The sequence below is a fragment of the Triturus cristatus genome, chromosome 3_2 (assembly GCF_964204655.1).
Source record: "Triturus cristatus chromosome 3_2, aTriCri1.1, whole genome shotgun sequence".
NCBI lineage: Eukaryota > Metazoa > Chordata > Amphibia > Caudata > Salamandridae > Triturus > Triturus cristatus.
In genome coordinates this window covers 1,060,094,211-1,060,117,139 of record NC_140584.1, presented here as the reverse complement: position 1 = coordinate 1,060,117,139, position 22,929 = coordinate 1,060,094,211, and the positions used below count along the sequence as shown (strand labels likewise).

The following is a 22,929-nucleotide window of genomic DNA, read 5'->3' as shown; positions in this document are numbered from 1 at the left end:
AACATGATTTTGTTTTGCAGTTGATGCCTCAATTCGCCCAAACGTTTGAACACCCCTCCCTACCAATTTGAAATTTGCCACCTCCCCATGACAGTCCCTATAAATCAGCTGTCCTACTGAAAATCAGTCTTCATCCAACATTATCTATATAACTAGAAATAAGGCCAATCTTACAAAAGAGCAGGCCTTTGCATTGAACGTACTAATCGAATTTCAATAAGAAATAAAAAACACAGGTCCTCTTCTTAATCAACTGTTGAACTCAAAAAGAGGATATTCGATTATCGTTAATGATTGCTAATGTGTGAATGTATTTGGTGCTTATAGAGGGAATCCTACCTGTTAAGCATCTTAGCATTGTACAGAGACTGGTAGGATACTGAAAGAGGATATAATAAAAGAAAACCAAGAGAAGGTGGTAAGAAAGGTATGGGAAAGATGAGAAAAAGAGAGAGAAAGCGACAGTTCTCTTCAAAGATATCTGATAACTGCTGGGTTTGACTTGAAGAGATGGGTCTTAAGCAACTTTCAGAAATGGAGGAGGGAGTGAGCCTGCTGGATCAGTATGGGGTTGGAATGCCATGTGTGTAGTAGGAAAATAATCCTTATCTCTTTGTATCCTTCCTGAATTTTTTTCATCTCAGGTCTGGCCTGATGCTGCTGTGGATGTTGAGAGACCCAATGGAAATATTGATCTTACTTGGCTGGAAGCCTGAGATGCTGAGTCAGCCATCTTGTAGATGTTGCATTAGATTTGTAAGGTGATGTGAGTGGGCTGAGAGTCTGGAAGAGCTCTGTGGTTATAGGGGTGGTCCTATTGTACTTCCAGAGACCTGTGAGCACAGTTGAATCGCAGTCACACCACGAAGGAAGCTCTTCAGTGGGGCATGGTGTGTCTCTGACATATCAGCTTTAATGGAACTGCCTTCAGGGAAACGGGACAGCACCAGAATTTGGATGAAAGTTCTGAAGTGCCATTCCTCAACAAAGAAACAAAGAATAGAAGGAGGTAGTAGTAGGTGATTCTCATCTTGCATTGCACCTTGTGAACCTGAATTTGGGTCCATATGTAAAGGTTGTGGGATTTGGCTAGCATGTTGAATTACAAATCCATCAACGTTCGTCTCTGTTGACCAACTTTGCACTGGTGATGAACACAAGTTATATCTTCATAGGACTGCGTATGAGGGAAGTCTTCTATATCTAGGTTTAATTATCTAGGTTTAACTTATGGCATGGCAATTTTTCAAGAGTCCAATATCATGCATAGAGGAGGACTTCAGGTAGAACTAAGTAATGTCAACATTCTCGTGAATCTTGAAATTCCTGTCCGCCGATAGGCTCCATATTGACGTTCAAGAGCATGTAGATAGAGCGTTGGAGAATGCCACATGCTTAGGAGACAAGCTTGTTCCTGGAGAAACTTTTCTGGATTCATTGGATGTATTCTTGAGTTAAAGTACAAAAACGTTTGAGGCAAGGATGTTGAGTTGGGCTTAGTGGCTGACAGTATGAAGGCTGCCGACAGGATTTGCAGTGTGAGGAAACCACAGTCAAACTATTGTTGGAGATCTGAAATTTACCCAGGGCTTTTAAGTGGGCCGGCTTAAAAGCAGGTGCCGAGACAGGTCCCTACCGGGCTCTCAATTTTTACTCTCAGGGTGAAGAAAAAAAAACGTAACTGTAATAGTAAAACAAGTCACTGCTTTTGATGTAACTTCAAAGAGTCTCATTTGTCAGTTTTGTCGCGCAAACATGGAGATTTTAAATGAGCAATAGTTATGTTACAGAAGGACATATTTATTTTTCGACTCATCAAATGTTGAGTAGACGTTAGGCTCGAACCTGCTTTCTCAGTTCAAAAGTCGGCAGCTCTAGCCTTATGCCACAACCTCGGCCACAAGAACTGAATCATTTTCAATATTATGTACAACAAAGTCATAGTTGTAGCTTATGTATCTTATGCAGTTTACAACCATTGACAAAGCCAATAGTCCTGGCTTGTCATAGGCAAAATGTTACTTGTTGTGTTATATATCTGTATGAATGGACAGAAGCAGCAAAATACCAGTGGGGCAGCACACTATGCTAAGTACAGATTTTTAACTTAAGTGTTTTTAGCCACGCCCTTAATTACATCGGCCACGCCCCTATGAGAGACCCCCTGTTTTTTCATCCAACTTAAAGCCCTGAATTTACCATTAGTTACTTGAATAATTACCATCTCTTTGATAAATTGTAGCCTGAATCGTGGCAGAATTCAGAATATAACTGAAAGAAAAATAAGCATTTCATAATAAAATGACCTGACTCTAAATGCACAACTATGCCTTAGTGCCTGCAGTCTTTCCACAGCAGCCATAAGGCCCTGCTTTGCAGTCATCAGATACAAATATTCCAGAGGTGTCTTAGAAGCCACAATCTCTGTCCTGCCGGATTCTGAACCAAATGTGTGTACAGACATAAAAATGTAAGATGGTATCAAATAGGAGGCGCTTCAGAGGTCACGAGCACCATCAAAGGAAGTCCGATTATAGAAAATCCCCTTGTCTTTACCACAAAATCTTTCTACAAACATTTTAATCTACTCCCGATTCATCTAGTAGATGTCAGGCGTATGCACAGCCTGTCAGTCTATAATCGATTCATGACGGAAAATCTTCTGCTTAGCATGATAACACCTGCAGATATTCTCCTATTTAATTTACCATCTAACACTAAAGTAAAAAGCTAAAAAGACCATATTTTTGCACTGGAAAGTTTCAAGTTCCTAGCTTTTAAAACAGGCTGAATGGGTTAAAATCCATGCACAGCTTTTTACTGGTCCATGGTACTGCAATTTATTATGAACCTTGTGAAACTACCCCAGGCATATTTACTCCCCCTGTCAAATTACCTATCCTGGACATTTTCTATTTCACATAGCTCTTGACTCATACAGTAGTGTCTTTATAGTTTGTATATATTAGGTGTAAACCATACCTCTTTTTTTAAACACATTTTATTGATCAGCTTTCAAAAACATCTCAGCAATTCAGCAATATTCAACATGGCGCTTATTATGCACTCGTTGGCAGCGCATCTAGCTTGCGCTCATCCGAGTGCTGCATAGTCATAACTCATGTTGCATCTACAACCCACTTTTCCCCCTCCCCTCCCTGCGAGTCGTGAGTGTGATGGGTATGTTCTGGGTGTGGGGGTGCACCCATGGCTAACTTGGGCTAAGTCTCAGTGCGTCATCCCGCTACCTCAATATGTATGGCTATGAAGTCTGTTGAAAATGGCAAACGCCTGGGCCATATGAGTGCTGTGTGGTACTGTAAATTTTGGAACCATGTTGGAGGCATGGTCCCACCATGCCGATTTTGGTATCAGCTAACCGCAAATGACTAATGCGGTATGTATGAGTGTTTTCGTCATGTTTCACCGATGAATTCACCGTGTATACGATACTACATATCGAACCCTCGGGTTCCATTTTAGAACGGTAACCATTCTGTGGTTGCCCTCACATAGGCAGCGAATTAAGGCCATGCCTAGGCCTAAAGGACACGCACACCCTCTGTGCCTTCTTGGTGACCTGTGCAACCTGACTCCACTGCCCGAGGTCGGTCCTGTTCGGCCGGTTCCTTTTACTGCGGCCAAATGGGATTAGCACCAGGGCTTGACACACCATAAAGTCGTTCTTCCCACACGAACCCCGACTAATCTCTTTCACACCTGACTCTGTTTCCTACTTTATGGCTTGCTTTACGAGGAGGAGGTGCCCGTTTTATTGGAGTCAGCTGAAATCCGATGAAGGTTCTGAGTCTCGCTGGGTAAATAATTATGTGCTGACCGAGCTGCAATGTGGGATTATCATCATGACTTTGCTGTTTCTTTGAAGCGAAAATATGTGAACGACCACTTGTAAAATAGGGGCGGTGTTGCCCGGAGCGTAATATTTTGTATATAAGAAAAGACTGGTTTTTGGTTGGGGGCAGTCTCCTGAGAACATACACCGTGCTGTACTTCTCGGATACCTGTGATTGGTCTGCAGCCAATAAATACTATCTTTGACTTCACCTAGAAGACTCTGTGTTTCTGTGGTCTGAAACAGGAAGAACTCGAAGTCTTCGGGTGTGTCCCCTGGCACCGCTGGGTTGGTTCTGAAAAACCCAGTACTTCAGTTGGCGCCCAACGTAGGGCGATTTCAGCGGTACCGGTCCAAGCCAGAGGTTCGTGAGGAGTTTCGTGTGAAAATTCTGGAGGAAGGCCGCCACTTCATCGACCCCTGCATGTCGACGTGGTCCGAAAGTCTTTACTGTGAGGTTCTCCACATCCCGACGGCTACAAAGGACTGCTGCCCTGACTATCGCCCTGTTTTGGACCCTTGATGATTTGGTAGAGCGAAACGATTTAACGAGTCTTCTGGTGACGTCATCGATACCTCAGTTAAGTATAAGTGGAGCGTCTCCCAGTTCTTAATTTGGTTCTTAGTTTGGTATCCCTTCGGGATCGCTTAGATTTGGAACTTGCAAGTGCCAAAGCTGAAGGACTCGTGTATTCACGAGACTATCGTATTCGATAATCCTTTGACGTTTGAAACTAGACTAGTGAGCGAAGATGCCTGGTTCTAGTATATTTGGAAATTTGTTTTGTTTGGGTTGTAATAGGGACTCCCGATTAGAGGATTCGTGTCCGGTTCCTCCAATTGGAACTCCAACGTATGAGCTTTATGTGAAACATGGCGTGGGCCCCATTGCGTATAATGGAGTATGGATCCGATACACCAGGAAGGATGGTGTTTTAAAATGGCCCCAAAATGGTAGTTTCGACACAGAAATCCTAGATAACTTAGAAGTTAAATTATTTAAAAAGAAAGCCCGGCCGGCGATGTTTGATTCTTTCCGCCTATGGCGAAAGGAAGCCAAGCAGAAAGAAATCAAATTAGCGAAGAAAAATAGAAGAGCGAAAGGTATGTCGATAATGCAAGCAGCCTTACAGTTTAAAGATAATGAAGAAGAACAGATGAATGAGCAGTTGCGCAGAACTAAAGACGAAGGTTCTTTTACAGCAGGCTTACCCGCCACGTGGAGATCAGAATAACTATAAGCAAGGTCAGAGTAACTATCAACAACCCCAACAGTTTCAGAGTAACTCGCAAAGGTTCGGGTATTCCCAACCGCGTGTTCCTGTGGGTCCCAATCAGTGCTCGTATTGCAAACAAGAAGGTCATTTTAAATATAGTTGTCCTATATTGTTGCAGCGCACGAATAATGCTTATGGCGCGAGAGGTAGAGGTGGTCAGCAAGCTCCTAGAGGTAGAGGGCGTGGGAACGTTCCCCAGAACGCGCGTCCTCTTCCGCCTCAAAATACGATGAACAGTTTTGATCAGCAGGCCAATGTAACTGGTGGGACAGCTCAGTACAATAATAACGACTATTATGCAGAAGATGGAAATGCGGAAGGTAATGATTACTAGGACAGCCATAGACAAGGAGAGGGAGTTGTTTCAGTGCCAGTGGATCAGAGTGGACCGTATGTTAAGGTGACTACAGCGGGTGTGTCAGAGCCTTTTCTGTTGGATACTGGTGCTGCAAAGAGTTCCATTATGCACTCAAAACTCCCTGGCGCGCCTTTGTCTGGCAAAATGAATGTTTCAGTAGGTTTTTCTGGCGCCCCGGTTAGGAACCCGATCTCTAGTCCTATGCCCCTTTCTGTTGGACCTTGTGAGCTGAAAGCACCCCTTATCCTAACGACAGGATGTGGTGAAAACCTGTTAGGATTCGATTTGTTAAAGAGATTACATGCGACATTATATTGTTCCCCCTCGGGAGTACAACTTACACTGGGTAGGGAAGTGATTTCTCCAATGTATTTGTCGAAGAATAAACTGCCAGCTGAATTGTCGTCTCTTCCGGATGTCCTTTGGGCTTCTGGTCCTAATGATGTGGGTCTCTTAGAAATACCGCCATACGTGGTCACTTTGAAAGCCAATGTTAAATTGCCACGCATCCCCCAGTACAAGATCTCTAATGAAGGTGAGAAAGCGTTGTTAGCGATCATCTATGACTTGATTGAAAAGGATGTAATCGAAGAGACAAGAGGCAACGTTTGCAATAGTCCTGTTTTGCCTGTTTTAAAACGTACTGACCCCTCTCAGCCACCTGTTTACAGATTTGTGATCGATCTTAGAGAGGTCAATAAGATAGTTGTGCCACAGTTTCCAGTTGTCCCTGATATAACTGCCTTGTTAACTATGATCCCAGCTTCCGCTGCTTGGTTCTCAGTGATTGATTTAAAGAATGCTTTCTTTAGCATTCCGATTGCAGAGGAAAGCAGGGATATTTTTGGTTTTAGTTTAGGAGGTCGCAGCTTCCGCTTTAAACGCGCTCCACAGGGCTACTGTGAAAGTCCATCAATATACAGTCAGGCTTTAAAAGCGCAGCTTGATGCAATTGTCTTGCCTAGTGGTGCTACCCTTATTCAGTATGTTGACGATTTACTAATCGCCGCGGATACTGAGGAGATTTGTAAAGAAGCTACATTGTCATTGTTGCATCATTTGTCTGCCTTTCATCACAAAGTGTCTCTCTCAAAACTGCAATATTGTCGACAAGAAGTGACCTACTTAGGTCATCTCTTGTCGAAAGAGGGAAGGAAATTGACCCCAGAAAGAATTCAGGCCATTGCACAATTGAGCGTGCCAAGAACACAGAGAGAAGTGCGTGCTTTCTTGGGTATTACTTCATACTGTAGGCAGTGGATCCCGAGTTTTTCTTTGCTGGCAAAACCTTTGATAGCATTAACATGCAAAGATACACCGAATCCCGTCCCATGGTCTGAAGAGTGTCAGAAAAGTTTTTCGGAATTACGTAAGGCATTATGCTCGGCTCCTGTGTTGGGTACCCCCGACTACAGTAAGCCCTTTACGTTGTATGTTCACGAGAAAGAAGGTTGTGCGTTGTCAGTGCTGACACAGTCTTTTGGAGACAGACAGCGTCCATGCGCGTATTTTTCGTCGACTTTGGATCCAGTAGCTAAGGCATTGCCAAGTTGCTTAAGAGCCACAGCGGCAGCAGCTGTGTCTATTCAACAGCCCGCTGGGTTAGTAATGAATAACACGTTGATTGTAATGGTTCCACATGCAGTGGACACATTGTTAAACAGGACCAAGACACAGCACTTAACTAGTGCTCGATTGTCAGGGTACGAGTTGACACTGCTAGCGAGTCATGTGCACATAAAGAGGTGCAATACGTTGAATCCAGCTACATTATTACCGATTTCAGCAGACACAGATGAGATTGAACAGCATGATTGTCTGTTCAGAACAGAAGAAGAAACAAAAAGGAGAGTGGATCTTAAAGATACTCCCCTGGTTGAGTGTGATGGTACCTTATGGGTGGATGGCTCGTGCTTCAAGCTTCCGAATGGTGATACGACTGCTGCATATGCTGTCACGACTTTGCACACGATTGTTGAAACTGCACGTATACCACATAATTCGGCTCAAGCAGCAGAATTAATTGCACTTACAAGAGCATGCGTGTTGTCGAAAGGAATGAAAGTGAACATATATACTGACAGTCAGTATGCCTTTGGCGTGGCCCATAGTTTTGGGCGCTTGTGGAAAGAACGTGGGTTCCTGACTTCGCATGGAACTAAGATTCAGAATGGTCAGTTGGTGAATGATCTCCTTGAATCACTGACCTTACCGTTACAAGTCACGATTGTGAAATGCAGTGCCCACAAGAAGATTATTGATGATGTTGGTCGTGGTAATGCGTTTGCTGACGAAATCGCGAAAGAAACAGCAAAAGATGTGACGAATCCAATGTATGTTGCAGGCCCTGCAAGATGGGTTGGTGATGTTGGAATGTGTGAAGACACGATAGAGAGTGTGAAGTCCCTTCAAGCTGAAGCCACAGAGAAAGAATTGAGTATGTGGAAAGAAAGTAAGGGTAAATTGGATGAAAATGGTTGTTGGGTTGATTTGTCAGAACACCGGCGATGGTTGTTACCTGATGCATATGTGCTTCCAGTAGTTACGATGGCACATGGAATGGCGCATATCAGTGTGAAAGGGATTTGTAAGTTGTTGGCTCCAGTATGGCAGAATGCTGGAATTCCCAAGTGTGCAGAGAATGTGGTCAAAAATTACATGGTATGTTTGAAATACAATCCTGGTAGGGGAACCCCAACTCGAGCTGGTCATTTTGCGCCTCCAACGTATCCGTTCGAGGTTTTGCAGCTAGATTTCATCCACATGGAAAGGTGCAACAATTTGAAATATGTACTTGTTGTTGTCTGCGCTTTTTCAAGGTGGATAGAAGCATATCCCCTAAAAGACAATACTGCCTTATCCACAGCTAAAGGAATTTTTCCCTAGGTTTGGAATGCCAAGAATGGTATGGAGTGATAATGGGAGTGAATTTGTGGGACGAGTGATGAAGAATGTATGTGAGGGACTAGGTATAAAGCAGAAATTCCACGCTGCAAATCACCCCCAATCAGCTGGACTAGTAGAGTGTTACAATGGCACATTGAAGCTCAAATTAGCCAAGACCCAAGCGAATTCTGGTCTTAAATGGCCTGACGCTCTGCCCTTAGCACTCCTATCAACAAGAATGACTGTGCATTCACGAGTGGGACTTAGTCCCTACGAAATCGTGTTTGGCCGCCCGGCCAATATATGGGAAGTGCCAAGACCTACAAAATTCAGTGAGATCGAACATCCAGTACTGCTTGATTATTTGTATGAATTGACGGCTAAATTGCGTGTTTTACACCAACAGGTGCATGATACTCTGCCTCAGGTCTCTGAAGCTCCAGGACATCCTATCAATCCTGGATCATGGGTGCTGGTCAAAAACTTCAAGAGGACAAAGAATGATGAGCCCCATTGGACCGGCCCCCATCTCGTCCTTCTTTCCACGAGATCGGCTGTTTGAGTAAAAGGGAAAAAGAACTGGATACACGGCGTTCACTGCAAGAGGGTCCCTTTGCCTTTGCCTTACGACCAGTGGGTCCAGAAAGGGATCGCTGACTCAGAGACTGAGACTGTGCCTCGTTTTCTGCCGTTTAGCGATGCACGAGTAAAAGGAACGCTTTCTCAGAAGGAAAGCGATGACATCTTGCAAGAAACTGTGCCACCGTCAATTCAATTGGACATTACAGAGCCTGAACTCTTGTTTCAAGACCAAACAGCACCTACAAGAAGTCGTTACGATTTGAGGCCAAGAACTATGAACAAATAAAAATTATTTTTCTTTTATATTTTTTGAGAAGTGCAGCTCTCTCTTCCATCTGAGAAACTTTCTTATTTTTGCTTTTTCGAACCGCCATCCGGGTTCAGCTGCAGGGTCGCGGTGCCAAGACTTTGGGGTACAAGCCGGAGACGTTAGGTCAACGGTCTGGTTGGTCTAGGGCGTTCCCTGGACTGACAGGTGTACTCCTTAGCAGAAGACACTCATCCGCCGCGACCCGCACGGTTAGAGGATGGAGTTTTTCGAGATGAAGAGACCCGCTGAGGAAATAAATGTTAAGAGCAGAATATGTAAAGTAATGAATAGCAAACGTTTTGTAATATTATGTCTGTTTGTCCTATTTAGCATGATGATGTTTTCTGCAGGTTATGTATTATTGTCTTTTCAAGTGCCGTTTGCACCCACTATACAGCCCATACCTCCTCCTACTGTTCCCTCACACTCTTTCCACCCTCTGCCTGAACACGAACAAGCTAGACGTTCTGAGTTCGTAAACAATTCGTTTATTCAACTCCTGCACCAGCACCAACTAGTTATGAACACAACAAATTGCTGGGTGTGTGGTTTGATGCCGCATACCATTGATAAGGGTATCCCGTATCTAGTGCTGCCGTTTAGCCATAATGGGTCATCATGGGCATTCCAGACTATGTTTCTTTTTGCACTTGAGACCTATTCCCCACGACCACCGCGTTCCATTAGACCTAGCACGAACAATAAAGCCTTGATGAGAGGAGTTGCTGATATGAGTAGCGATATCGATGCATATTCATCTATTCCCGAGGATGAGTTGCGAGCTTATGTGGGTTGGAACGCGACGGGGTATAGCATTAGTCTGGGCGAGAAACAGCGTAAAAGTTCATCCCCGATTTGGGTCGTACCCCACATAGGTCGGTTCTGTTTACAAGGTAATGGTCAGAATCCAAGAGCTCAATTAGGGAAGATTGACTGTGCTGAAACGTACATTTTCCCATCACAGTTTTCCCCTGCGTTTTTGGCTGCCATGGGTACATACTTTGTTTGTAATGATCGAGCATATACATGGTTGCCCCCTGATTTCTCGGGAACGTGTTATGTTGCAAATTTGCTACCGCCGACATTTACTGCCGCCTCTGATTATCACAAGACCAGAGTTGTGAGAGGCGTTGTTAGTAAGGAGGATACTGCCGGTCAGGAAGCGGGAGACTTTTTCCTGGGTTTCCTGCCGTTTTGGGGACCAATGGTCAATAGCAGGAACCTGAGACAACTGACTCGTGTAGTTGAAACCACTGTTAATGTAACGGCTGGTGCCCTTGGTAACTTGACAGCTGAGCTCCAAGCGGATCGCCTCATGACGTTGCAGAACCGTATGGTTCTAGATGTCATACTTGCAGACCGTGGTGGGGTATGTAAGGTTATCCAATCAAGCTGCTGTATTTTCATACCAGATAACGCTCCGACGGTCTACCAGGCCATTTCCAAACTGCATAAGATTTCCGAATCCATCCATGTGGATAAAGGAGACTGATCAATGATGGGGTGGTTCTGGGGACTGATATCAGCTTGGGGATGGAAGATTCTAATAGTCACTGGGACGATCTTAGCCATTCTTTTCCTGTTCTGTCTATGTATACAGTGTGCTCCTGCAATGTGTAGCCTCTGTGTTGCATCATGTGTAAGGAACCCTGTATCAAGGGACGAGCTAAGCAATAGGATGATGCTACAGCAACACCTCCATGGCCTTATGAATATAGACCTGGACTCAGATTAGTATGAGTATAGTTATTGCCTATGTAAGGGCAAAAGAAGGGTCTGTGGTACTGTAAATTTCGGAACCATGTTGGAGGCATGGTCCCACCATGCCGATTTTGGTATCAGCGAACCGCAAATGACTAATGCGGTATGTATGAGTGTTTTCGTCATGTTTCACCGATGAATTCACCGTGTATACGATATTACATATCGGACCCTCGGGTTCCATTTTAGAACGGAAACCATTCTGTGGTTGCCCTCACATAGGCAGCGAATTAAGGCCATGCCTAGGCCTAAAGGACACGCACACCCTCTGTGCCTTCTTGGTGACTTGTGCAACCTGACTCCACTGCCCGAGGTCGGTCCTGTTCGGCCGGTTCCTTTTACTGCGGCCAAATGGGATTAGCACCAGGGCTTGACACACCATAAAGTCGTTCTTCCCACACGAACTCCGACTAATCTCTTTCACACCTGACTCTGTTTCCTACTTTATGGCTTGCTTTACGAGGAGGAGGTGCCCGTTTTATTGGGGTCCGCTGAAATCCGATGAAGGTTCTGAGTCTCGCTGGGTAAATAATTATGTGCTGACCGAGCTGAAATGTGGGATTATCATCATGACTTTGCTGTTTCTTTGAAGCGAAAATATGTGAACGACCACTTGTAAAATAGGGGCGGTGTTGCCCGGAGCGTAATATTTTGTATATAAGAAAAGACTGTTTTTTGGTTGAGGGCAGTCTCCTGAGAACATACACCGTGCTGTACTTCTCGGATACCTGTGATTGGTCTGCAGCCAATAAATACTATCTTTGACTTCACCTAGAAGACTCTGTGTTTCTGTGGTCAGAAACAGGAAGAACTCGAAGTCTTCGGGTGTGTCCCCTGGCACCGCTGGGTTGGTTCTGAAAAACCCAGTACTTCAGCTGGCTATGCTCCAAAGTCGGGTACTGGGCCCTACTGATTTGCCCCCTCCCTGTCTTCCTGAATCCCTTCCCTCCAGGTCATGCATGAAAACCTCCCAGGCTCTGGCCACCACTATATGTCGTAAGCCCCTTTTGGCCTCCCTCATAACAAGCACATTTTAGCTGTTTCTCAGCAGACTTATCGGCAAGTATTATACTTCAAACATTAACAGCATACATCTTCCGAATTAATGTCAGTTCATGGAGAGTGGTTCATAGCACAATCTGGTCTCATTGCGATATATATCTTTATCTGAGATCTGTCCCACCCATCGGCCCAATTATGTCTCTCTACGGAGCAATTAATTTCCTCTCAGCAATTCAGTGCCTCCCTGATTTTAGTGTACTTCCGCCTCCACCGTCTCGCACGTAGTTGTCCCTTCACCACCAGCTGTCCCACCCCTAGTCAACAGATATGTCGTATATAACACCCAGAAATTTTTAGGCCGACTGCGCGGGGGAAGCAGTTCGCTATAGGCCTCAGTTTGCGTGCTGCAATATACCATATCCCTGCTCCAATCTGCAACAGTGGGGATCGGGCCTTTCGACCAACAGCGCGCCACACTGCGTCTGGCAATTAACAGACCCATGTCAACCAACCTGCGAGTGGCCTTTGGGAGAGGTTTAGAGAACCCTAACAAAGCCAGCATGGGGTCCGCGCGTCATTTGTATTCCTGTAACATCACTTAATTCTTTAAACACTAAGACCCAAAAGTTATTCACCTCAGGACACAGCCAAGATAAGTGCAGAAAATCCGCTTGGGGTTCAGCACAACAATCACATTTAGCTGTGTCTCGCAAACCATACCGACATAGTCTCTCCAGTGTGTAATACACCCTATTTAAAAATAATTAAAAATTAATGAGTTTATGTCTCCTGCTTTCTGTGTGGGGGTTGTACTTGTAGTTCTATACAATAGCCGTGCTTTATGATGTTTAGTATCTACTTGTCTGTGGTAATCTGCCTCCACTCTTGGAGGAAGTTTTTTATCCTGCCTCCTACTGGTGTTGCATGTTGCAGGAACTGACAAACTGTTGGTTGTTTTGTTATATGACACACCCCTGTTGATGTTGGCTGGGTGTGCGTTGACGTTTTTGTGAAGTCACTTGGAGGCGGGCTGTTGGCCTCCTCTGGGTGTGCTACCTCGTCCTCTTGTGCGCCCACAAAAGGACTGGCCCCTAGGTTGGTATTGCCATGTCTGCTGCTGCTGCCCCTACTGCTGACCCTGGTTCCCTCCTTGGAAGCTTTGGTTGAAGGATTGGTGAGATGTGGCTGGTTGGTTGTTACCCCTGCCTGCTGGTCTTTTTTGTGGTACACCCCTTCTCATCCCCCAGAATTTCAGGGTTCCCATTGTACTTGCAGAATCGTTTTCCTTTTTCAGTTGCTTCAACTTTTCGTCGACTGTGCTGCCTAACAGTTGTTCCCCATTAAAAGTTGTGCTGAGGATGTTGCTTTGGACTTCGGCTTTGAAGCCTGAGATACGGGGCCAGGCCTGTCTTCTCTCCGTTACCCCTATCATCATTTTTCTGCTTGATGTCTCCGCTGCGTCTAGAGCAGATTTCAAACATGTATTAGCCATGTTTTTCCCCTCCTCTACCAGGTGGCTGGCCCTCTTCTGGTATTGGTCTGGTAGGTGCTTGAGTAGTTCTCCAACCTCCTCCCAGTGTTGATACGCGTACCTATTGATGAGAGCATTGGAGTTGGCGATACACCACTGTATTGCTGCACTCCTTTCCATCTTCCTCCCTGTGAGGTCCATCCTCTTGCTTTCCTTGTCATGAGGTGGTCCTGTATTTGTGGGGATGTTGGCTCTCTTTCTGGCCGTTGCTGCGATGATGGAGTCAGGTGGTACTGACCCCCTGATGTACATGGGGTCCTGTGAGGAGTGCTTGTATTTCTTCTCACACCTTGGGGTGACAGACCTGCATATAGCTGGTTCTTTGAATGCCTCCCTTCCCTGGTCCAGCACACTAGGAAGCATTGGCAAGAATTGGCTCCCTGTTTGTGTAGGCAAAAGTGTTTCCAGCAGGAAACATGCGTGAGGCTTTTCTTCCTCCAGATTCACCTTTTATGTCTCTGCCGCCCTCTTGATGACTTGGTTGTACATTTCAATGTCGTCTGGCGGCGAAGGCCTCAAAGGGTAGGACTCTACGCCCTCTTCTGGCAATTCGGCATCGAGGTCCTGCCACTGAACCTATTGAGACTCTGAAATTGTCGAGGCCTGGTACGATTCTTCTTCTTCTTCCTTGCCGTAGTAATGCAGGTCTTCTTCTACCTGCTCTTCGGTGGGTTCTGGAGTGTTCGGTGGCTGGAGATCCTCCGCGCCTCCCTCGCCTTCGACCTCAAGCACGGGTTTGGATGGATTCATGTACCGGCTTATTTTGTCGTCGAAATCCTTCTTTCTCTGGAGAATACTTGCCATCTCGGCCTCGAGTCTTCTCCTTTTCCTGTTCAGCGTCGAGACCCTCCGGCCTCCTCTTCGCGGTCGTCGACGATGCCGCAGTCGTGGGCTTGGACGATGAACCTTACTTTTGGGCCTCTTGCCTCGACGTCGAGTGTTCCTTTTATGGAAAGGTTTGACGGTCTTGCCTTTTCTAGACTTTTGGCCGGCTGGGAGTCCTTGGCCAAGGATCCGCTGGGCTGTTTATCTTTGGGTGCGGCTGCTAGCGTCGAGGACTTCGACGGCAGTGCCCCTTTTTGGGAGGATTTGGACTCACTCCTTCGAGTGTCCGTCGAGGGTCTAGGGGTCGACGACTCTCTTACCTCCTTCCTCTTTTCAACCTCGACGTCTGTCGAGTCTTCTGGCCTTTCGGCGATGTTGTCCTCTTCACCACTGGAGAGGCCCAAGTCTCGGAGCGATGGTGGTGCTCCTTGGCCCTGCATGGCTTGCTTTGCTGCCTCTCTCTCACCCCAAGTGTTTTACGTGTGAAAACCACGCAGGTGTTACAGTCCTTGCTTCGGTGGTCGAGCGGAAGGCAGAGATTGCAGACTGGATGCTGGTCCTTCTGCGCGTACTTGTGTCTGCAGTTCTCTCAAAATCTGAACGGTGTCTTGCCCATTACGATGCTCAGGGGTCCCCCTGTGCGTGCATCGTCCATGGCGCGTCGAAGGGTTGGTTCTTCTCCTTCTTCGTCTTCCCTGTTAGTTGACTGGTCCTCTGGTCATTGTAAGTCGATTCCTGGCGATTTTTGTAGATTTTTCGGTGATTCTGCCTCCAAATTTCTTGAGCTCCTTCGTTGACGATCCACACCCAACGGGGGAAAAAAGAATCTGAAGATGGCGACCATAGGAGGGAGCTTCCGCCGGAAGCGCGCCAATGTCACAGAGGACACCAAATGGTGGTACGTCGACGCCCACCCTACCTGGGCCGAAAAAAAAAAATACGACAATTCCGGACCCAATCACGAGATGGTGGAAAAATGCACAGCATAGTGAATCCAGAAAGATTCACGCTGCAAAACTGATCCCAAGTCTTAGCTTTCCCTTCCAAGAATATGTCCCCAATAGGCTCTACCCCCATAGAATTGAGCACTCTGACCACTTCCAAGTCTCTACACGCGGGAAGCCAATGAAACTCTAATGGAACCAGCGGGGAGTACAGTATCTCTCCCGAGTGTAGCTTCAGCAGGTGATGGCAGGCATGTATAGTCGCGTTTATGGAGTCCAATCAAAGGCATTTTCTATATCCACCGCCAGGATCGCCGCCGTTTCTGGGGCTTTCCTGTTTGCTACTAGGACAGACAAGAGAAGTCGTATGTTGCCTGCCGTATTCAGGGAAGGAATGAATCCAGACCGGTCTTTATGCACTAGAGTGGTCATAAAAGGCAAGTAGCTAGTATTCGGCTTAGGATTTTATGATCTATATTTAGTATTGACAGCTGGCGGTATGTCGTTTTGTCATGGGCCAGTTTTTTTGGTTTTAGTACAGGGTCTATTATGGCCTCTCTGGTTGTGTTTGGTAGGCTGTCGAGGGCTGTCCCATAAAGCGTAATCAAGTGAGGGACCAGCTCTGTAGAATATGTGGAGTAAAACTCCGCCGGCAACCCGTCCGTGCCCGGTGTTTTTTTCCGCGCCATCTGTTTAATAGTACCAAGCACCTCTTGGTAGGTTATATCTCCCCCCAGGGCATCTGCCTCCTCCTCCGTTATCTGCGGGATCTGGAGGCCGGTCAGCCAAGTGCACGCTTCCTGTTGATGGTTGGCAATGGGGCTCACGTAAAGGTCAGAATAATACCCAGCAAATACATCATTAATCTTCTCTGGGGCATATACTCTGGAGCCCTCCGATTCCAGGACAGGGGAGCCATGCTTGTAGGGGTTGGCCAGCCACACCAGTAGGGCGCCTGATTTATCCCAATCGGCGTGGGTCCTGGCAGTGTACATCCGGTAATCGAAACATCAGAGCCTTTCTACTTGTGCTGCTACCTCCCCCTTTGCTGTCACCAGTCCGCGCTGCAGCTCGGGAGCTTCCGGTCACCTGGTTTCAATGTCACGCAGGCACTTCTCAGCGTTCTCTATATCTTTAAGGAGAGATTGTCAGATCCCTTTGGACTCAGCAATGGAATGGCCCCTCAGCACAACTTTAAAGGCATCCCATTCAAGTTGGGGGTTGGCCGCAGAACCAGCATTGTCAGCGAAGTAATTAGTTATTCTGGTCCTAATCGTCTCGTGGAAGGCCTCATCCTCTACGGATTCAGGCAAGAGATTCCATGTAGGGATGGAGGGTCTGGGGTGCGCCCACTGCAAGCTGAGAAATACCGGGCTATGGTCAGAGATAGTGCAGGACAGCTGTTCTATTTCAGTAAATAAACTATGGATATCAGGAGTGGAGAGAAATAAGTATAGGAGAACATGTAGTTCACGGAGACTGGAGAAATAGGAATAATCCCGATCCAATGGGTGTTGGCGTCTCCAGGAGTCTACTAGGCTCCATTGATGTTGCCAGTCAGAGAATACTTTGGCCATGCGGGACGACTGGGTGTCCCGCAGCAGGGTGTGAGCGATGTAACATAGTGTTTGAAACACAATTAAAATCACCCCCAATAAGTGCCGTTGTTGTTAGCCATGGAGCCAGGCTTAGGGACAGGTGATTAAAAACGGGACTCTGCTCTGTGTTGGGGGCATATATGCTCACCTGTGTTACCTCATTGCCATCTAACCGGCCCTTTCTGGCCACATGCCTCCCCTCAGTATCAATTATGATGTCTGTGAGTTGAAAGGGAACCCCTGCTTTGATCCATTTGAGTGTTCCCCTGGCATATGCCGAGTATGTGGTAAAGTATGCTTTGCCTCGCCATCGCTTTTTTAGCGCCTGTCCCTCTTTGGTAGTGAGTTGCGTCTCATGTAAGAGCACAATGGGCACTCCCCTTCTATGTAGGTAGGAGAACACTTTATACCTTTTACCATGATATGCATGCCCCTGACGTTCCATGTCATGCATTTATACCTTAGGTCTATGTAGAATGAAGCCTTCTCGCGCCCCATCGTTGCGGTCCCGCTCACCCTTCCCATTATGTCCTACCTGCTACGTGTGTATTCTAGGTGCAACTAGCTAATCCCCAATTGTAACGGCATCAGCCAACAAACCCAATTCCCCTTCCCTAGGGCCAGCAGCAACAGGCCACCCACCAAAACAGTCTTAGTGTTCGTCAACATTCGAAGCAGAGCCGCACACCGGCTCTTTCTCTGGATCGCTCTGAGACCTGCCAGCCCGTTGTGCGGCCCTTATAGCTGGCCGCTGCTCTGATCATGCGAGGGCATCCCGCAGCCCTGCAGCTGACAAGGACGTCGTCCTGCCTTGTGTACTTTGCCCTCCTATTTTCTGTCCCCCACGGGCTAGAGATGGTCCAGCTCTCCGAGCCCTCCCTCCCTCATGGCGGCAGTCCAATGAGGTCCACGCTACCTAGTCAGGGAGCGCTGTCTAGCCGCACAGGCTCCCTCCTGGTCTGATACTCGTTCTGGTCCCGCTAAGAAGGGTGTATTCCCGTTCTTCTAGTCAGGGTTGCGCCCAGTAGCAGCTCCCCCAGGGCAATGTGGGAGTCTCACCTCTAGTCCTCTTCTCAAGTCTTGAGTCAGGCCTCTGTCCATCGGTGTGCTAGATGGGCCGCTTCTGTGGGGAGTCCACGGCCCAGCACCTCTCCCCCAGATCAGCAGTTAAGAAGGGGCCTCAGTCGCTCGCTCCAAACTGGAAGGCCCAGTCTTCCTCCTTGCGCCGGCAGGGGCCTCCACTCATCATCCCACGGCAACCCGCCTTTGTCTATGGTCAGGGGCAGTCGCTGGCTCAGGCTCGCCGTGAGGAGCACTGAGATGAGCTGCTTAGTCCATCAGCGTTAGGCCATGCCCCTATGTAAACCATAGCTCTTTGATACTACCTTGTTAACAGTGTGATTTATTTTACGGTTTAATCATTGTGCTTTAGTACTTTCCCAGGGGCTTTCATATTTTACCTATTATGATACATGTTCACCTAAGTACATTCTCTGCTGCTCCCGTGGAACACAGTCCAGCCTAAATAAGTCCCAGAGTTATTATCATAAATAAGGTGGTCCTGCCAGACAATATTTTATCTTGATAAGTATTAACAGTACCAGCCAAGAGAAACATGCTTCATGCCACTGTTCGGTTTGGCCCAACAAAAGGCTTTCCTGTTGAAAAATGTAATTTTGATACTAACCTGCTTTTATATTCATGATTAATATTCTCTAATGAATAATACTCACTGAAAGATCTAACAGTGTGTATCAAATGTGTCTACGAACCTTATCGTTACCACATCCTAACCATTTCCTTTTGAAGACACTTTAGTTTTCAAAGACTGTGGGCTTATATTGGGTTCTTTAGGCAGGACATTATACGTCTGGTCAGCAGTCTCTCTGGCACCTAAACCGCAGCCTGACTTGTCCAATTGAGAGTTGTCTGCCCTGTCAGCAGACGTGGCGGGAGCTGCTTTGTGCAGAAAAAAACTGTGCCAAAAGGTCTGGCATGTCCTGCCTCCATGGCAATCCTCTTGTTACCCCTGTGCTCCATAGACTCACAAAGTGGGGTCCATTTTCAGCAGTCACAGGATCAGTATTCCCCAGAAATTGCGAGTCTTTACCCCGCATTTGGGGATATCACACGCCTATTTCTGAATGAAACTACCCTGGACTGATGGTGGTCCATGAAAAGATCCTGGAGCACATTGCAACTGAGGTCCGCCCTAAAAAGGGTATACCTTAAGGTACCATTTCTAGCAGCATCAGTCCAGCCGAGAGGGAGTTTCTGATGGATGACACGGCGTCAGCTCTTCCATTAGACACATCACGTTCCCCCAGCATGTAAATGAAGCTAGGCAAGAAAGTGTAGGGCTGGTGGACATCTGCCAATTTTTTGGCAATGTCTCATTAGAGCCCTCCTCTAAATAGCACCCACGTTTATGTTAAACATTATGGAAGGATGCTAATAATCACTAATTGTTACTACAAGGTTATGTATAGCTTGATTCTCAAATGTATTTGTGCAACTAAATGAAAAGAGGAAATTACTAAGACACAATTGTTTTCTCATGGGATGCATGCCGGGTAAATGAGACTTATATGGAATATCCACCAATGAGGTGGAATTTCCGTGAGAGCAAATGTGGTTAGGGGCAAGTCTGTGAGCATTTCAAAGTGGATCTACATTTAAAGATTGCTGAACATCCACAAACTCACAAGTTAGTGGGTATTTACAAACTGCTTGCAGGTAGAATCCCACTTTGAAACTCGAGTAGATTTGTATCAGTACAAGATATATTCATTTTCAGGGTTAAAAGGAAAAAGTACTTCTCTAGAAAATTGATGTGGGTGTAAAGAGGGCACTTCTCCACATGAAAATGTACTACCCTGGTGGAGAAACAAAAAAGTTAAAAAGTGCAAATGCAGTGTCATATTTTTGCATGTGGAAATGTACCCAAGTACAATTCTATTTATGCAAATGCATACAAATGCACTTCTGGTAATTTGCAACAGTCTCGGCTTGCCAGGAATGCCGCTGGAACCCTTTTTGAATACCTGTAAAGTAGAAAATGTACCTACTATGTGAGTACATTTCGACTTTTCAAAAGGCACTGTTCTGAATCGGACCTCCACACGTTTGTTTAAAATCTTAATTGCTCGTTGAAAATTAATAGCCCTACCATGACCAAAGGAGACACAATAATTCATATTTTTTCCTTACACCACTAACTTTCTCCTGAAGTATGAGACTTGAGTGTTCTTTCCAAAAAGTAGGGATGAATCAAATCTGTCCTCCCATTTCTTGGGAACAATTGTGCAATACAAGCTCGATCATAGATTTGAGCTGATCAGACACATAGATCTTGGTTTAGGCTGCGTAACTACCAAGAGGAGCCTCTCTCTCGGCCTCCAGTGAGAAGGACGTGGCCACACGCGGACCTCCAGTTAAAAATGAGCACAGTGGGAGTGGAAATTCCACTTACACTGTTAGAAGTGACCTAAAGCACAAGATCTTTGACAGACCAAAAGCTTACACAGGCAATGAAATGACTTACAACATAGATTATTTAATAAACTACACAGGCATGGAGGTGACTTCCAGCATGGGATCTGTGATAAACCACACTGGCACTGAAATGACTTACAGTATGAGAACTTTGATAAACTACACAGGCACTGAAATGACTTACAGCATGGGATCGGTGATAAACTACACAGGCACTGAGGTGATTTACAGCATGATATCTGTGATAAACTACACAGGCACTGAGGTGACATACAGCATGAGATCTGTGATAAACAACACAGGGACTGAGGTGACATACATCATGAGATCTGTGATAAACTACACATACACTGGGGTGATTTATAGCATGAGATCTGTGATAAACTACACAGGCACTGAGGTGACATACAGCATGAGATCTGCGATAAACTACACATACACTGAGGTGATTTATAGCCTGAGATCTGGGATAAACTACACAGGCACTGAAGTGACATACAGTATGAGATCTGTGATAAACTACACATACACTGAGGTGATTTATAGCATGAGATCTGTGATAAACTACACAGGCACTGAGGTGACATACAGCATGAGATCTGTGATAAACTACACATACACGGGTGATTCATAGCATGAGATCTGTGATAAACTACACAGGCACTGAGGTGACATACATCATGAGACCTGTGATAAACTACACATACACTGGGGTGATTTATAGCCTGAGATCTGTGATAAACTACACAGGCACTGAGGTGACATACAGCATGAGATCTGTGATAAACTACACATACACTGAGGTGATTTATAGCAAGGGATCTGTGATAAACTACACAAGCACTGAGGTGACATACAGCATGGGACCTGTGATAAACTACACAAGCACTGAGGTGACATACAGCATGAGATCTGTGATAAACTACACATAGACTGAGGTGATTTATAGCCTGAGATCTGTGATAAACCACACAAGCACTGAGGTGACATACAGTATGAGATCTGTGATAAACTACACATACACTGAGGTGATATATAGCATGAGATGTGATAAACTACACAGGCACTGAGGTGACATACAGCATGAGATCTGTGATAAACTACACATACACGGGTGATTCATAGCATGAGATCTGTGATAAACTACACAGGCACTGAGGTGACATACAGCATGAGATCTGTGATAAACTACACATACACTGAGGTGATTTATAGCCTGAGATCTGTGATAAACTACACAGACACTGAAGTGACATGCAGTATGAGATATGTGATAAACTACACATACACTGAGGTGATTTATAGCAAGGGATCTGTGATAAACTACACAAGCACTGAGGTGACATACAGCATGGGATCTGTTATAAACTACACATACACTGAGGTGATTTATAGCATGAGATATGTGATAAACTACACAGGCACTGGGGTGACATACAGCATGAGATCTGTGATAAACTACACATAGACTGAGGTGATTTACAGCATGATATCTGTGATAAACTACACATACACTGAGGTGATTTATAGCATGAGATCTGTGATAAACTACACAGGCACTGAGGTGACATACAGCATGAGATCTGTGATAAACTACACATACACGGGTGATTCATAGCATGAGATCTGTGATAAACTACACATAGACTGAGGTGATTTACAGCATGATATCTGTGATAAACTACACATACACTGAGGTGATTTATAGCATGAGATCTGTGATAAAGAAAAGACTTAAAGCACAAGATGAATAGCAACTTTCAGACACTGATGTGAATCATTCCACTGGATGTATGATATTGTACTAAGGAAATGGGATCCACAGCTGTAATAATAGGTACTGAAGTGATTAGCGCATGGGATCTGTGGCAGCTTACACAGGCACCGAAGAGACTAGAAGCATGGGATTTATCGTATTGTACAGAGGCAACGAAGTAACTTAAATCATAGGGCCCAGAGCGGCATACACAGGCACTTAAGTGACTTAAAGCACTAGATCTATTATATGTAGGGAGCCACTAAAGTCACTGAAAGCATGGGATTCAGAATTTCATGTACAGGCACATAAGTGGCTTCATTTAAGGCAGTATACAAAGGCACTGGAGTAAAAGCACAACATTTATTGCAGCAATAAGAGGCATTAAAGTGACAAAGCACGAGTACTATGGTAGCCATTTAGGACACTGAAGTGAACTAAAGAGCGGGGTCAATGATGCCATACAGAGGCACTGAAGTGACGTAAACATGAGATCCATTGTTGCATTTAAAATCAGTGAAGGCACTTAAAGCATGCACGGGATTTATGGCAACCTACACTGGTAGTTTAGTGAAGGTACAACATCCACCGCAGCATTCACAGGGGCACCAAAGAGCTTAACTGACTTAGGGCCCAATTTATATGTTGGCTGTAAGCATACTCCGTTGCAACGGCGACGGAGTATGCTGAATGCCAACGTAATGGTACGCCCACTGAATTTAGAAGCAGGCAGACAATTGATTGGCCACAG

The 22,929-nt window shown here is 45.7% G+C and overlaps 1 protein-coding gene across 8 annotated transcripts in view; it reads right to left on the bottom strand.

Annotated features, from left to right (window-relative positions):
• Positions 1-22,929, bottom strand: part of CLIP2 (CAP-Gly domain containing linker protein 2) — a 515,486-nt gene that overhangs the window by 135,526 nt on the left and 357,031 nt on the right. The gene's annotated exons all lie outside the window — the stretch shown is intronic.